General features: G+C 48.0%; 1 long non-coding RNA gene and 1 other non-coding gene across 4 annotated transcripts; one reads left to right on the top strand and one right to left on the bottom strand.

Annotated features, from left to right (window-relative positions):
• Nucleotides 1-3,869: 3,869 nt before the first annotated feature.
• On the bottom strand, nt 3,870-10,294 carry LOC122432494. Of its 3 annotated transcripts, XR_006266843.1 has the most exons (5): nt 10,249-10,294; nt 9,946-10,175; nt 7,467-7,583; nt 5,757-5,909; nt 3,870-4,443 (listed from the first exon to the last, which is right to left on the bottom strand). It is a non-coding gene; the product is annotated as an uncharacterized LOC122432494 (long non-coding RNA). The 3 variants fall into 3 exon arrangements; XR_006266841.1 differs by having other exon boundaries at nt 3,870-5,909; XR_006266842.1 differs by lacking the exon at nt 7,467-7,583 and having other exon boundaries at nt 3,870-5,909.
• A 5,052-nt stretch (nt 10,295-15,346) lies between these two features.
• LOC122432658 lies at nt 15,347-15,453 on the top strand. The gene has a single exon (XR_006266922.1). It is a non-coding gene; the product is annotated as a U6 spliceosomal RNA (small nuclear RNA).
• The last annotated feature ends 1,798 nt before the right edge of the window (nt 15,454-17,251 follow it).

The following is a 17,251-nucleotide window of genomic DNA, read 5'->3' as shown; positions in this document are numbered from 1 at the left end:
TTAGAACCCACCTCCACTACTTGAATTTGTGATTCTAGACAAGTTCCTTGAACTTTTAAAGCCCTCATTTAAAGTTTCCTCATTTATATAAAAAGGACAATAATCATACCTCATAGTTAATTGTGAGGATTGAATAAAATAATCTGTGTAAAGTTCTTCAAACAGTACTTTTGGACTGAGAAGCATACCATAAATCTTTACAAGTTATTATTGTTGATAAGTAAAGTTTGCTGATCGCTCTCAGAGCCTGAAAATAATCAGCCTTTTCTACTCTCTGCCAAGAAGTTAAGTGGCCCTGTGTCTTCATCCTCTAAAAAACCGGCAGAGGAAATTCAAGTTTTATCCCTACCATCTTAAGTCACACAACAAACATCATTATGAAGAAAAGCCTCTTTGAGCACCTACTGCGTGCAAGTAATATAAGTTCTCAGACATTAGACGGGGTCCCTGTGGCCTCCGACTTGTAGCCAGGTCAGTTCTGGCCACTAACCCTCAAGTGTCTCAATGCCTAATTAAAACCACGTCCAGGGTAGGCTATACTTAGGATGAACCCACATGGTCTTAATTCCCAATGAAGAATACACATTGCATTTCAGGACTTCCACACTAGCCCAGGCGTTCTGATGTGGGGTTTGAGTTCCCTGGCGTTGTCATCTGACAGGCTTTTTGATGTGGCGACGATTCCAGTAAGGTAACCTCTGGCATCTCAGAACTGGCGCAGCCTGCTTGGCTGCAGATGAATTCTGAGCCCAGACGCGGGCTGAATCTGCATGCCTGCGGGTGGACGGGACCGCTAACGACCATGGGGTTAATTCGCAGGGGGCTGTTTCAGGGCAGGTCCCACTCCTCAGGGTGTCCGAGTCGCTGCTGTGTAGCTTGGCTCTCTGAGGCCATGCGCCTCAAAGCATTTTTGCTTTCTGACCTCTTCGGTGGGAGGGAAAAAGAAACCCCTCTGGACCCTGCATGTCCCTGCTTGAGGTGACAGAGACAAGCTTACTGGGCTTCGAGAAACTTGTCATTGTTCTGGATGAGGTCTGCCCTGCGGTGGCTGCTGTTTATTCGTTACAGTAAGTAAATAAATAACTGGTGCTTGAAACAAAAGCAGAGGCCTTGCTAGACATTCCATGAGCACACCATCTGGGTCTCCTTACCTTCCAGGCATGTAGGAGACGGGACTGCCCAGCCTTCTGGGGCTGGTGGGGTCGCATGACCAGTTTAGACCAATGGGGGGTGAACTGGGGTGACTCCCGTCACTCCCCAGCATTAAAGAGCAGGTGAGACGTCCAGCCTCTCTCTTCCCTGGAGACCAAAGGAGTAACGTGTTCTAGATGTTACAGCTACAGAGGGTACAGCCTCCATCAGCCTGGATCCTTGAGTGACCGTGAAATGGGATTTTCCCCGCACACCTACCCAACACCCTTGACTTGGCAATGGACGTGAGACACATGCAAGAAATAAATCTTTTTTGTGTTCAACAATGGGATCTGGGGGTTCATTTGTTATCACAGAGCAACCTAACCTATTCTAACTAATACAATTCTCCCATAAACATTAGTGGCCCTTTCCTGGTGGCTCAGATGGTAAAGAATCTGCCTGCAAAGCAGGAGACCTGGGTTTGATCCCTGGTTTGGGAAAAAGTTCCCTGGAGAAGGGGATGGCGGCCCACTCCAGTATTCTTGCCTGGAGAATCCCATGGACAGGGGAGACTGGCAGGTTACAGTAAATGGGGCTGCAAAAGAGTCAGACATGACTGAGGGACTAACATGTCCACTTTCATTAACATTTGTAATACAGACAGTGGTCTGCCAGTCACCTGTAGGACCTGTCACTGGGAGTTGGCCAAGGCAGTCTGTAGTGAAAGGCTAGAGGAACATTTGCAGGGAGGAGCAGCAATTCCAATGGTCAAGTTCAAGGTGACTGCAGTCTACTCTGGGAGGCCAGGAGGAAGGCAGAGCTTCAGAGGACACTCAGGCTTTGGAGCTGCTCATCCAGACCCCAGACTCCAGACCAAGGTCAACCAGACTCCAAAGACAGAAGACATTCCAGTAGACTGCTTCTCTGACCTCCCTGCTTCGGAAGCTGTGTCAGTCAGCAGTATGTCTTTAGAAAGTGAAAGAAGATTCGTAGGTCGCTTTATTTTTTTTTTTAATATTTTTATTTATTTGGCTGCATCAGGTCTGAGTTGCACACGTGGGATCTTCAATCCAGCGCACAGACTCTCTAGTTGCATGCCAGGCTTAGTTGCTCTGCGGCCTGTGGGATCTTAGTTCCCCAGCCAGGGATCAAACCTGTGTCTCCTGCCCTGCAATGCAGATTCTTAACCCCCAGACTACCAGGGAAGTCCCCCTCGGTCACTTTAGATGCACAAGATATTCGACTATAATGAGAGTTTATTTACTGGACTGTATTGGTTTTCTTTGCACAGACCTCCAAGGGCTGACCATCCACATGGGGGTTAAGACATACTTACACAGCCCGCATCTGAGGCTCTAGGAAATACTCCCTGTGAATGATGAGCAACCCAGTGAAAGGCCGTGCTGCTCTGCTCATTTCTAAACCTGAAAGTATCCAGCGACCCTCTCAAAATCCAGGAACATTCCAGTCTCCGGATGGAGAGGCACCTGGAAGAGAATGAGGAGAAGCTGTGCTCTTGTCGTTGCCGACGACATGGTTTGTAGCATCTGAGACTCAATGTTACCATCCGTCTTCTGTCTGGCCGGCCTGGAATGAGGTGGTCTTTAGCCCACAGCAGCAGAAGGCTGCTTGTAACCACATTCATCATGGTGCCAAACTGCCTTCTTATTCAAGAAGAAAGGATGATGTCTCATCCTCTCGTGATTCCCTGGATTGGAACTGCTGTATAAAATTGTCTTTGCAGAAATCGACTTCTCCAAATTCATCGGGAATGCAGAGCTAGATGTCTGGCCACTTTGAGACGAAAGGGTTCATTGGGACCAAATCTGTTTTTGCTCCTTTGCTACTTACCAGAGCTTTAATGCTAGAACCTCTCAGGGTTTTTAATTTTTACAAGGTAGCTATTTTCAGAGTCAAAAAGGTGCAGTTTTCTTTACCGAAAACCTCGTGATGCAAGAGAAATGGGATCTTCTTATAAATCCCTCAGAATGCTCTGCTCCCTCTGTCTAAATCCATGATGCCGGAAGAGCAAAGACTACAGCTTCATTGCCAGGCATGCGGGGAAGACAGTAATCACATCGGATGTTAATGTGATGAGTCCACTTAAACAGAGATAAATTTCAAATGCAAATATATTTTTATTTTGAATATAATACACTTACAAAGAAATGCTTATGCTTTTAGAGGAGAAGGCAGATTTCTTTTTCAGAAAATATTTACTTGTTTGGCTGTCGGGTCCTAGTTGTGGCACGTGGGATCTTCCTGGAGCAGGGATCAAACTCGCATCCTCTGCATTGCAAGGCAGTTTCTTAACCACTGGACCACCAGGGAAATCCCTAGAAGGCAGATTTCTGACCCCCTCCTGAAACATTAACTAAAGGATTTGGAGAGAGCAAAGTCAGTTGAAAGTCTGTCAGTTGAAAACCCGTGGCAAGAACCTATTTAGCGGTTCCTTATCTTTTGATCCATGTTAACAGCATGAAACGTGTACTTTAATTATAATTTCCAAATCTCACCTTGATATTCTGTGCAATGAAAGAGTCCCACACAAATGTACCATGTGTGCATGCGTGCTAAGTCACTTCAGTCGTGTCTGACGTTTTATGACCCTATGGACTGTAGCCCTCCTGGCTCCTCCATCCTTGGGGTTCTCCAGGCATGAATACTGGAGTGGGTTGCCATGCCCTTCTCCAGGGGATCTTCCCGACCCAAGGATTGAACCTGTGTCTCTTACCATCTCCTGCCTTGGCAGGTGGGTTCTTTACCACTAGTGCCATCTACTTTTTATTTTTCAGGTGCTCTAAGAGCACTTTATTCCCAAAGGTTGCTGATATGAGGACTCTTGGGAAGCGGAAGTGGCAGGAAGAGCCATGTGCTCAGATCCCCAAGGCCTGAGCTAAACTGAAGCCAGATCTATCCACTAATGATGCCACAGGCCACAAGGAAGAAGGCCAAGGATGTGTGCTGGCTTGTGGAGCTGTAAGTTGCACCTCAAGGGTGGAAAGCATTCCCCTGACTTCAGGTTGGTCCTACGGCTGAGGTGTAGCACGATGGCCACAGCAAGTGGATATTGAGAGCAAAAGCTAGGAGGCATGTGCCCTCTCCACCAGGAACAATTAGAATTTTCATCACCTAAATTGAGCCCCTAAGTAAATGAATATCGCCTCCATGAGATTGAAGCTGCAGAGATAAACAATGGAAGGAAAGGAAGTGGCATGCAAGGGGTATCTTTCTGAAATGCCAGGTGAAGCTGATGTCGACTCAGAATCTTTGCTTCATGCTGGTCCAAGGCCGTTGTCAAACTAAGTTCTGTAAAGGAACACAAAAAGACTAAAGAAACAGACTCCTAACTCGCTCACATAACGAGCGGCTCGTCCTTGCTGCCTCCAGCACCATCCCTGATTGAAGGGCACTGTGAACTCTCTTCCCACCTCGCCAGCCTGGGGAGCTGAGATTGATGTGCAGCCTGGGAAACATGAACCCTGGGCTTCGGGAGCAGCTTGAGGTCAAGTCAGAATTTGTTTCTGTCCTGCCTTTCAAAGCTTTGTTTTCCTATGAACCATCCATACTAACCACTCAGCATTGCTGGGCCCCGGAGAACCGGGGGTGGGCAGCTTCCAGGAGATTCATTCAGGATGGACATTCATTAGCTCTGAAGACAGCTGGGGCTTTTCCTAAAAGGGCTGAGGACAGCTGGAAATTCCCAGATTAATCATTGACCAGACCAGGCTACTGCCACCCCACCAAATCCCACCCTACCCTGAGGGTTGCTCTAACCAAAATAAATCATAAATGTGTACAGTTCAACACTGATTCTATTCAGAGTTACTGCCACCCGCTTCTAAAGCCCAGGCCAACGTAAAGTAACCCAAGACTTCACTTCTCTTCAAGGGGCTGCTCCACGTCCTCAGAGGCAATTAAATCACGGAACCTGTGTAAATAAGACTTTGCTGGAATGCTATTTTGAGGCATGGTGAAAGCCTTTCCAGTGAATGGAGTCTTCATTCTGACCATCACAGATAAATGAAGGACGGTTCTTTAACATACTAACGATAACAACAACTAATTGATACGTTTCCTTTGCAAAGCATTTCGTTTCCGCCAGATAACGTCACATGAATCATCTTTTATTTTCAGACTCATATAGCAAGGCAGGACGTGTGCTATTATTGACATTAAGCAAATAAACTGAGACTTCTTGGCAGTTAACAGGCTTACCTTGGGTAACAGAACTGATGGGTGTTGGATATAAGATTAAGACAGACTCCAAGTCCAATACTTTTCCCAATCCATCCCACTGTGTCTACAAAAAATCTTACCCTCTCTTAAAAGCTTTGAATTTTATAAATTGTTTAAGTGCTTATTGTTTTATTTGATGGGAATGAAGTACAGCTAACACTTGTTGAGTCGTGACTAAGCTGAGTCATTGTACTATCAAGTGCTCAACATGAAGGTCCTCGTTTATTTATTTTTTTTGAAGGTCCTTATTTATGAGGTGGTCATTATTATCCCCATTGTGATAGCCAAAGAAACTGAACACAGAGAGGTTTCTGCAATTTGCCTAAACCACACAGCTAGTAAGTAGCAGGAATTTGAAAATTGCATGCTCTAGAGCCTCCCACCTGCATCCTTCTGTTGAGATAGGCAGGTGTATAACTTCTCATGTTGTTTTTTGAAGAACCATAGGTCCAGTTGCCGGAGACAGAACCACCCACATTGCCAAGATGTTTGGCGTCGTTTGGGTCCGTGGGGATTCTTTCGTCTATGAGGCCAATCTAGAACCAATAGAAATAACCGATAAACAAAAGAAATAAACCAAACACCCTGATATGAGATGGGGCTCCTTCTTTCTTTCTCTTCAGGCTGTACTACTTGGCACGTGGGACTGTGGTCTCCCAGTCAGTGATTGAACCTGTGACCCCCGCAGTGGAAGTGCAGAGTCTTAACCACTGGACCACCAGGGAAGTCCCTCAGGGCTTTCTTCACAATAGGCACCACTATTGCTACTATTTCCAATACTAAAAACCACAAAGTTCCTTCTCCCTTGTGTCCCTTATCCAGTCAATTATCAGGGATTCCTATTTCTTGGTTGTGTGTGTATCTAGAACTTGCTTCTCCCTCTTCCCTCCTCTTCACATACACTGTCCAGTCAAGTCACTAGAAAGTGGCCCCTCCAGCTTCAGACACATCCCACAATATGGTCTATCTTGTCCCCAAGCATCCTGAAAGCATAGCATCTTCATCCCATCTCATCCCATGCTGTGTTCCTACACATGGCACCCCGCTGTCTATCACAAGCCCTCTGGTTGACATCTTCATGGTCTAGACCCTCCATTTTCCAGCCATTTTTTTGGCTTTTATTATCTATTTCTTTTTTACCTTTTGACTTCCCCGCATGGCATGTGGGATCCTAGTTTCCTGACCAGGGATTGAACTCACAACCGCTGCATTGAAGAGTGGAGTTTTAACCCCTGGGCCCCCAGGGAGGTCCTAGACAGCCATTTTCCTGCCAATGCTCTGTCTCTTTGTTCTCCTCTTGCCAGGCGGGGCTCCTCACAGCCCCCAGCCCACGTCCACACATCCAGCTTCCTGTCTTGTGACTTCACTATTATTCTCCTCCTCTTGTTACTGCTCTTCTCTCACGTTTATGTCCCAGTCTAGACGTCCCACCTGTCTATGATGTCTTCTCAGACTATTCCTCCTTCTTGGATTCCTATTGTTCCCACAGAAGATTCCACGAAGTTCAGTGTTTAATTTTGTTTTCTCATTGTCTCACTGTTTATCTCTTCCACTAGACTGTGAGTTTCTCAGGTCAAGGACTCTGCCCTACTTTTTTTTTGTGATCCTTACTGGGCATAATGTAGTACTGGACTCAGAGACGGTGCTCATCTGGTGGACTGATCTCGCTTGGTGGAGGGACCTGGCATCAGACCAGACAGCAAATGAACATGAGCTGATTTAGTGTCTCTGATGAGCGACCTAGTGGCCTTGCTCGACATGGGTTATTTCTCCAACGCTAGATGCCAACATCAAATTCATGGGAAGGTCAGAAAATTACAAGCTGGTCAATTCGTTTTCTGTAGTAGAGTTGTTGTTTGCCCAACTTGAGCAGCTGAGGAACCCATCTTTTCTAATTCCTTTCCCAGTGGGCTCTTCCCTAAAGAGGTACAATGACTGGGCGGGGGGCGGGGGGTAGGGAGGGTCAAATGAGTTGTCCAAGTGAAAGACCACAGCAAGTAGACTCTGATTTATAACCTCCAAAGTAATACATTAGAGAATGGAAAGTAGCTCAAGGCCAATGTTTTAGAATAAATCATGAGACAGTTTTTTACCAGCAGAGATGTCATTGGACGCTGTGCAGCCTTGTTCAGCATCAGCATGTTTAATGGCCATTCATCTAAGTTCAAGTTGCCTCAGGCAGATTTCAGAGGGGGCAGTACTTTGGAAATCTAATAGCAGAAAGAATCGAGTTAGTATATATGGACACATTTGGAAACTATGTCATACTTTCCAAACTGTGCTCTCAAGCTCCATCTTAAGAGTTGAATCCTTCTGAGTTGGAAAGAATGCCAAAGGTTATCTGGTTGGAAGAGGGATGACATGTCTGGAATACTACTAACACACTTTTCGCTTTTGTGTTTCGTGGGTTGATCCATCCCTTCACTTTCCCATTTTCTCAGAGACATAAGCCTACCTTCAGACTTCGAGAGCATGAATGCAAAAAAAAAAAAAAAAAGAATAGGTAATATGCTGGTTTTCCCGACCCCAAATAGGTTTTTTGGAGGCATAATAGCAGTAAAAACTAGGTTTTGTTGAGAGAGAAATAATATTTTCTAAATTGATTTAGCTCCCATTTAGCGTAATTGCTAAAGAGCCAAGCTTGTAAGTAGGACTCAGATCCTGGAACTGCTTCCATGCAGGTGAGAACTGGTTTTGCTAGTGACAACTAAGGCTTCCCAGGTGGCGCTAGTGGTAAAGAACCTGCTTGCCAAAGCAGGTGGCGCAAAAGACCCAGGTTCCATCCCTGGATTGGGAAGATCCCCTGGAGGAAGAAATGGCAAATCACTCCAGTATTCTTGCCTGGAAAGTTCCATGGACAGAAGAGCCTGGCCGGCTGCAGTCCACGGGACTGCAAAGACAACTAGACTAAGAGGTTTGAATTGTAGAGGCAGGAAGCCTGCCCATTTCTGGTCCCAAGGGACCATGAGAAGAAAGAAGACAGAGGCTATTGAGACATTGAGCTTGATTGTCTGTCTCTGGGCTGCCCTGAGCGGGAAGTGTGTTAGATGTTCGTTGTTGTTCAGTCGCTAAGTTGTGCCCAACTCTGCGACCCCATGGACTGCAGCATGCCAGGCATCCTTGGCCTACCCTATCTCTTGGAGACTGCCCAAACACATGTCCATGGAGTTGGTGAGGCCATCCAACCATCTCATCAACACAAAGCCTCTCCCTCGTTTCAGACTGCATGAAACACAGGCTCTCCACACCCATGTGGGAGTGGCCACATCAGAGTAAACTCAGCAGTACTCTGTGGTCAGACAGTGGAAGGGCTAGCATTTAGCTTTCCCGAGCTACCCCCAGTTCCTGTGTGGTGTGGAAAGAACTTGGAATCTCCTGGGTGACCCTGGAGGGGGGAGGCACAGATGCTGGGTGGAACCTGGTTAGAGCACATACCAGAGAGGAATGACCATGGTGGGGGCAAGATGGTGCTGTGGGCTAAGGGTCCTGACCTCACGATTACAGCCAGGGGCTCAGCACCAAGGGAGACCCAGGGGTCCACACTCCAGGGGCGACCCAGGGGCTCAAGGCACCAACAGAGACCCCCAGGTCAAACCAAGGGGAAAAGTGGGCAGGGCTCCAGATCAATCAAGACAGAAAACAAACCACCAGCTACCCAGCCCAGCAACAAACACTGGCCTGAAGCCAAGGAATGGGACAAGCGGAACTTCAGTGGTCAACAGTCCAGGGAGCAGCCCAGACCAGCCACCCTGTGGCAGACACGATGAGGATCCAGGAAACCCCGTGTGGACTCAAGCCTGCTCCCCTCTACCCCCGGGGAACACAGTGAGTCCCGCTCACACACTCAGGCAGAGACTGAATTATCTACAGAAAACTCCTCCTAACTGTGGAATTGGGCTGAGATTACAGGGCTGGCGTTAACCTGGTCTTCCACCTCACAGGGGGATAGGGGCTCATTGAAAAGCTCCCAGCATTTAGTCACATCTTCCATACTCGACTCAGAGGACAGTGGGCACTTTGATGACTTTGCTCCCCGACATGCGCTTCTCCATCGCGTGTAGGAAAAGGCTCACGGGAACCTTGGGACCAGGCAAAGTGTTTATTATAGTCTCCACTCTACATGTGCAGAATCCAAGGTCCGGGGATGAAATGTCTCATCCACGGTCAAGATACATAGGGTACAAAATTACAAGAGGGGGACTTCCCTGGTGGTTCAGTGGCTAAGACCCTGTGCTTCCAATGCAGGGGGCCTGGGTTCAATTCCTGGTCAGGGAACTTATTCCCACATGCTGCAACTAAAGATCCCACAGGCTGCAACGAAGACTGAGATCCTGCATGCCACAACCAAGACGCGGTGCTGCCAAATAAATAAATAAAAATAAATATTGAAACACACGCACACACACAGGAGTTAGACCTTTCGACCCCAGCTTCCGGCTCCTCTGGCAGGGCTATGAGCCCCTCCTAGGAATGGGAGGGGGGTGCCTATGCACTCGGGCCAGGGGAGCCCCTGGTGAAAGGTGTGTATGCTCAGAAACAGGCTTCAGTTTCCCGTTCTAGTCCTGGTCATACCTTCAGCCTTCATTCCGGGGGATCTTCTGGCTGGAGAAGTTCCTTTGGCATTTTTGCACCTGGTGGGGGCGTGGGGTTGGCCAAAGTCCACCCTCCGCTCATGATGCCAAATGTTCCGGTCGGCACCCAGCTAACAGGATAGTGACAGAACAAAGTGTTTCCGTCTCTCTCATTTCTCCCAAGTATCTCCTAAAATTGAAACTTCTGCATTGGCTGCAGTTTTCCTCCATCTGCAAAAACACATTAGGAAGAGAAAGAGGTTGGCAGCTGACTTCAGGCTTTTCCCCCCAGAGAGTTACTTACCTGACTTTAACCAGATGCTGTGTATCAGTCCGTCTCTCCCCTCCGCGCTCAGTGGGCAAAAGACAGAAGAAATACAAGGAATGCTTGTTACGCTCTGCACTCTCTCCCCCTCTCTTTCTCTTTCTCTCTTTCCCTTTTCTTTTTTTTTTTTTCCCCAGGACCGGATATACAAGTTCCAGAAGAGGAATATACATCCCTAGAGTCTGAAATCAAATCTGGAATTCATATCCTCTGTAAATGTACTTTATTAAAAGCAGGAATCAAGAAAGGTTTTGGAATTATTATATTGGAGAGCTTGATTGTGTAGAGAGGACTTGGAATTAGGGATAATTTTAGACATGTTTTGCAGGCAGCCTGCTCCTTGGATGAATGGAAACACTGGGTACTTTGGCATCAATCTTATCCCAGAGGTCTTAAAACCAGCCCAAAGACTGTGTTACCAACACGAGAAGGAAAACAGGAGACTGCAGTAAGACACGTTCGTCTATGATTACGCAATCGAGTGAACTGACAGTGTTGTAGGGACACAGAGTAGGTAACATTTTCAGACATCAGGCTGTCAGCTGGGAGGGAGTGTTTGTAAAATCCGCTTGCTGACACTTCATGGTGTTAGTGCAGCCCCAGACCATGGACATGGGTGGAAGGCATGAGTGTGTCTGTGTGTGTGGGCATGTATATGAAGAAGCTGTTGAGGTCCAGAATCAGAGCCAGTGGAGACTGTGAGGGGCGGAAGTGGGGCAACTCACATGAAATCCATCTCTGCCCCCACCCTCTGCCCCCAACCCCCGCCCCCAGACATGCTGGTGGCCTGTACCCCTGGTTCTTCCCTGGAAGGGGAACCAGGAACTTGTCTGTTGTTCCCAGAAGGCCCAGACCATTTTCTATCGGCTAACTGTCTCTGAACTATTTTTCTCCCGCGGTTTGGAATCACAACCTTCTGAATGTCATTGTAAGCTCACGGTATTTCTCTGATGAAAATCGCCATTTCACAGGGGTCAGCCAACTCAACGGCGGGAACACGGTGACTATGGGATTCACATTCTGGTAATAAAAGATGAGCCAAGCCCTCCAACCCGTCAGAGAAAGGTGGGAGCCCCTGGAGTCCCAGGAGGAGACTTTATACTCTCAGAGCGCCCTGGAAGTAGAGAGAGGAAGCCAGTGTTTCTGAGCTCTTTTGAAGGAGAGCTATTGCTCTGCTAGGGGGAAGGCTTCTCATGTGGTTCAGACGGTAAAGAATCTGCCTGCAATGCAGGAGACCCCGGTTCAATCCCTGGGTGGGGAAGATCTCCTGGAGAAGGGAATGGATACCCACTCCAGTATCTTTGCCTGGAGAATTCCATGGACAGAGGAACCCAGCAGGCTACAGTCCATGGGGGTCCCAAAGAGTTGGACAGGATTGAGTGACTAACACTTTGACTTTCAGAGGAAAAAGGTTGGAATGCTGAATGGATGCTTGGGGGCGGGGGGGGGGGGCGGGCGGGGCACAGGGGGTGCTGCTCTTCATTCACATCCAGGATGTCCCTTGTTCCTTTATATAGAAAGTCCCCTCTCTTGGAACAGGCGGGAAAGTACAGCGAACATTTGGATGGCGAAGGTCCTTAACTTTTCACGTTGGCTTCCCTTTCCAAGACTTTTGAGTTATTGTCTTAATTACAGCAGCCCTAAAGAGGAATTTGAAATCACCCCTGCAGCTCCCAGGAGAAACAGCAGTGGACGCCTCTTCCCTGGCTCTTGGACTGATTGGGGTTTCACTCACCTCTTTCTCTCTCCCTCCACGGGGTCCTGGCCTCCGGAGGCAGACAGCGTGGGCCCGGATCCTCTGTTCTCAGCATCTCTGCAGGAAGGGTGGCCGCTTAGATTCCACGCTTCCTGCCGGCCTCTGACACCCCCTCCGGGGAGGTGGTTTGTAATGTTTGTCCCGTAAACTCTTAGGTAACTGTTCTGTTCCTCCCGGGGAGGTCACATGGCTCAGAGAGAAAAGCTGTGTTTTTCTTGTGGATATCTAAGGACGCTGAGCCGCGGCCAGGCAGCAACGCCGCCAGAACCCCCAGTCTGAACAGAGAGCCCCGTTAGGGGAGCCAACGGGAAATGACACTCCCGGACAAGGGTCAAGTGCAAATCTGAGGGCTGCAGAAGCCCTGGGCCTGGGACATGCATCTGTCTTCCAAGACTTCCCCGCAGTAACGCCCCCTTTTCAAAGGGCGCAATGGGTGAGCTGATACCTGGTTCTGAAATTCTCAAGCCCCTCGGCCAGAGGGTGCTGGGGCCTTTGCTCTCCTTGTGTTCACTTCTGGCTGCGTTTCCCATCATTACTTCAGCCCTGGTTCGGAGTCTCTGCTCCCTGTAGTTCAGGCCCCCCGGTTGGTCTCCAAAAGCCAAAGGTGTGTGTATGTGCTCAGTCGTTTCAGTTGTGTCTGACTCTCTGTGACCCCGTGGGCTGTAGCCCACCAGGCTCCCCTGTCCACGGGGTTCTCCAGGCAAGAATATCGGAGTGGGTTGCCATTTCCTTCTCCAGGGGATCTTCCCCATGGAACCGGCGTCTCTTATGTCTCCTGCATTGGCAGACAGGTTTTTTACCCCTGGCACCACGTGGGAAGCCCTTGCTTTACTCCACATGCATTGAGACAGCGGGTTCTGAGCATCTGGGAAGAAGGGAGCTGCAGCCCAGGACACTCCGGGCCCAGACTGGGCTCTACCCAGAGGCTGAAGCCGCACTGCAGGCAGAAACAGGGCCAACTACTCTTCACTAAGATGTTTTATCTTCTTTTTTAAAAAATTTGAGGTATAATTGACACACCGTAAAATGCACATATATATGTATCAAAATATACCCTCATTCACCCTCTGCTCAGGTCAAATCTTAGACCTCCCCCAAGACCCCAGGAGCTCCTCTGATGCCCATCCTGCTGTTAAACGCTTGGAGTCATCACAGAGAAGCTTCTGGCCCCGCAGCTGGGTGAGGCAGCTGCTACAGATTCCAATGCCTCCTTTTGAAAACTCGAAACTCAGAGAGGTCAAGCGATCAGCTCCTGGCCACACGGCCAGTGAGAGATGTGTGGTGGCCAGAACCACACAGTTCTGGGCCCTTTCTCTTCTTCCTGGACTTCCAGAAGAGTGCAGAGCTGTCTTCTGAGACAGCTGAGAAGACCGTGAACAGACCAGGATGCAGATCACACAGACCAGAGGGGCAGAGGCCTGGAGTCCTCTCTGTCCAAGTGACACAGCGTCCAGGCTTCAGGATCCAGGCTGTCTCTCAGCTGGGGGCCACCCCTGACTGGCAAGCGTGTGATGTGTGTATCTCTCTTGATACCCATTCCTTCTCTACCTTGAATGTAGATAACCCATCCTCAGACTTTAGGATGCCCCAGAATCCTGGGTAGAGTGAGCTGTACGTGTTGATTCTCCAGCTTGGGGCAAGGCCCAAGAGTCTGCGCCTTCACGAGGCTTGTTCTTCTCCTACCCGCACCCCTGCACCTCCCCCCTCCCCGACACCCAGCCAGGGGATCTTTGACCAACATTGTGTAAGGGGACCGCTCTCTGTCTCCTCCACCCTGGAAGTGGCATCAGTCATAATTTCCAAGATTCCACCCCATCACACCCGACCTCTCCCTTCCGGGAGGACTTCCCCTTTCCTTAACTTCTTCCTTCTTTTATCTTTGCTATCTGCCTCGTCCTTGGATTATGGGGCTGCTCTTGACTGTGATTCTAATATTCAACTTGTTCATCTAACCTCCAATCCTCTCTTGAATTGTCCCTTAATCTCTAGAAAGCCTTAATGGCTACGGTGATTTGAGACAGTCCACACACACCAGATACACAGACAAACACTCCTTCTACTGAAAACCCTTCTACGGTGTAAAGTCCAGACTCCTTCAAGAAGCACTGAAGACTCTTCAGTTTCTACTGCTTGCCTTCCAGTTTCATCACACATCCTTCTTCTCTGAAACCTATCCTTCCTTCTCACGACGATTTCCAGCTACCGTCATACCCTCGTGCTTAGGCAAACTCTGCTCCATTTGCTTGGAAAAGCCCTCCTCCGGGGCCCCTTCCTATAAATACCTCCTCAGTTTTCAGGACCAAGGCTGAAGGAAGGTTCCATCCTTTGGGAAAATCCCCAGCCTCTCCCAACACCCCCAGGAATGGATTGCTCATTCTTTAGGGGCTATGTCTTTTCCCCCTGGTGAATCCAGGAGCCCTGTATCCTCAGGACCTGCGTGGGGTCTGGGCCCTCACCATGGGGACTGAGGGTGGAGGCTCAATCCAACACTTCCACGGTGGTCCAGCATTAAAATCAAGTAAAATATAAGTAAAAGTGTTTACAGTAAGTCCCCTACATGTGACCTTTCAAGCTATGAACTTTCACGATGCAAACATTCATGGCGTCAACATCAGGCGTGAGTGACCCTGAAGCTTGTCCTTCGTCTCCTACTGCTGGTGGCGATTCTTCAGCTCTGCCTCCTTCCACCTCTTGTTCGCTTGATGCCAGCCCCTGGATGCCAGCTGTTTGTACTACTACAACTTTCAAGGTGCTGTACCATAAGATTCTAAATGTTTATTTTGTGTGTGTTTGCTTTTATGTATTACTTGTGCAAAACACATTACAAGCCTATTACAGTACAGTGCTATATAGCCAATTATGTAAGGTACGTATGTTGGACTTACCAACAGATTGGACTTAAGGGACAGGCTTTCAGAACAGAATTCATTTGTATGACGGAGACTTAGTGTATTGTGTTTCCTATGTGCTGGGCACTGTTTTAAGTGCTTTCTTCATTTTAGGCTTATTTGTGTAAAATGTGTTTTTCTCTGATGCTGGTAATTAGAGTGATCTGATGTCTGTATAGTGTAGTGTCTTAGGTTTCAGAGGATGCAACTTAACTTTTAACTGTAGCATCTGTAAGAATCAATAAAGGCCATTGTCTTCCATTGATCTGAGTGTTCCACTTCTATACTGAGCTTCTCTGATTCATTCATCCTAGTGGGATATTTTTTTCAACTTGTTTTTTTTTGTAGGCTTAAAACAAAAGCTAGTTGAATAATTTGAAGGGCAATTTTATTTATCATGTCAACTCCATCTGCAATATATCTAAAAATTTGAGTGCTCGCCTCGGCAGCACATACACTAAAATTGGAACAATACAGAGAAGATTAGCATGGCCCCTGCGCAAGGATGACACGCAAATTCATGAAGCGCTCCATATTTTAAAAATAAATAAATAAATAAAAATTTGAATAAAAGTCAATGGGGGGGGGGAATGATTCAAAATATATAAATGATTCAACATACAGAGGTTTATTTTAAAAGCAACCTCTCCTGACCGTGTCGGTTCCTGTAAGACATTTGGGATGCCACGAGGAAGAGGACTATGTCTCTAGACGAGCTTCATCCTCCCCTCGATTTATGATGCAGGATAGAGCTGAAGTGGATAGAGCTCTGTGCAGAAAGGAGAAACCAGCAGCGGAACCCTCTAGACGCCTAGTGATCACTGGAATGTGTTGGCATTTCCCAGGGGGCAGTCAGTTTCAAGCCACCAAACTGCGCTTCTCGATTCATTAATCTCTTGGTCAGGGTGGGAGTGGAGACAGGGAAATCTACTCCAGATAAGCATGAAGTACAATATGACTTTGCCTTCTTATAAGGAGCCATCATTCACGTAAATTGCATCCTTCAACCTTTCAAGGGATTAAATGCTACACGATAGACAGCATCTGGTTCAAACAACAGCAAATCAAAGAGGGTAACAATACACCGCGTGGTGAATAACAGGCAGGCTCCTATATCCATAAGAGGCCAACAGCAGAGGGGGGAAAAGAGGCCTGTGAGAGGCACCGTAAGAAGGGTACACCTGTAGATGTGTCGGGGAAGATAGTGATGTCGGCCGGCATAATAACGCCATTCTTCTAACGTGACCCAAAGCGGCAGGCAGCCGCCCTCCTTCAGGGGCTGGAACACAGCTCTCGGTGACCCAGGGACCAGAAGAGAGAATAGGGTACAGAGACGCTCCTTGCTGAAAGTCACCAGCCCGGGACTTTAATTAACATGCAGACTCACGTTGGCTCCTTAGAGGGTCTCATTGGAAAGCAGAGGGAGAGGCCATTTGTCTGGAATTCGATAAAAAGGACTTGGAGTTTGACTTCTTTGTTTCGTCTCCCTTTTCTCACCCTCCCCCACCTCAAGTCTCCTCCTCCCCTGGTCTCCAACACGGGTTCTCATTACTCTCATGACCTCTGCCCTTTGACCCTTCCAAGGAAGGATCAGATGCATGCCATTCACACCTCCGTGTAAAGTTAATCCTCTGGCATTTCCCAGGTATTCTGTTTTAGCCATAATCCCCTATGAAAAGCTCTCCTCTGTTAAAGGAATTTCAGGTTGAGATGAGTGTGTTTGGGGTTGGGGGGAGGGCACTGATAAGAATCAAATTCTGGAAGGTTTGAGTGGCATCCGCCTTGAGCATCTCAGGCCATCCTTTTTTGGGACTCCCCCCCACACCCCGACCTCCATTGGGAGTATTAATATATTGAACGGTAGAGTGCTCAAAACTATCCTGTGTGCTTTATTTCTGTATTCATCTCTTTTAAAGTTAGTTTTAATTTCTATCAAAGCTGTACGCCCACCTTTTCTTTTCTTGAGTGGTGCTCAAAGGTGGCTGACATTTAGACTCCTCTGGGAAAATGTTTTAAAATCCTGAAGCCTAGATTTCCCTCCAGACCAGCTAAGGAAAGCCTGTTGGAGATATGGCCCAGATCTTAAGGGTTCTGAAGAGCCCGGGTGATGCAGCTAGTGGGTGCGCCTTGCCCATGGACTTGAGGGAGATAAACTTAAAAGGTATATTTAAAACCAGACCAACGTGCCTGCACGCTCAGTCGCTTCAGTCGTGTCCAACTCTTTGCGACCCCGTGAACCACAGCCAGCCAGGCTTCTCCTTCCATGGGATTCTCCCGGCAAGAATACTGGAGCGGGTTGATATGCCCAAACGGCAATATCCCCAAGACTTCCCGCTCC

Source organism: Cervus canadensis, chromosome 31 (assembly GCF_019320065.1).
Source record: "Cervus canadensis isolate Bull #8, Minnesota chromosome 31, ASM1932006v1, whole genome shotgun sequence".
Taxonomy (NCBI): Eukaryota; Metazoa; Chordata; class Mammalia; order Artiodactyla; family Cervidae; genus Cervus; species Cervus canadensis.
This window is presented reverse-complemented; position numbering and strand designations above follow the sequence as displayed.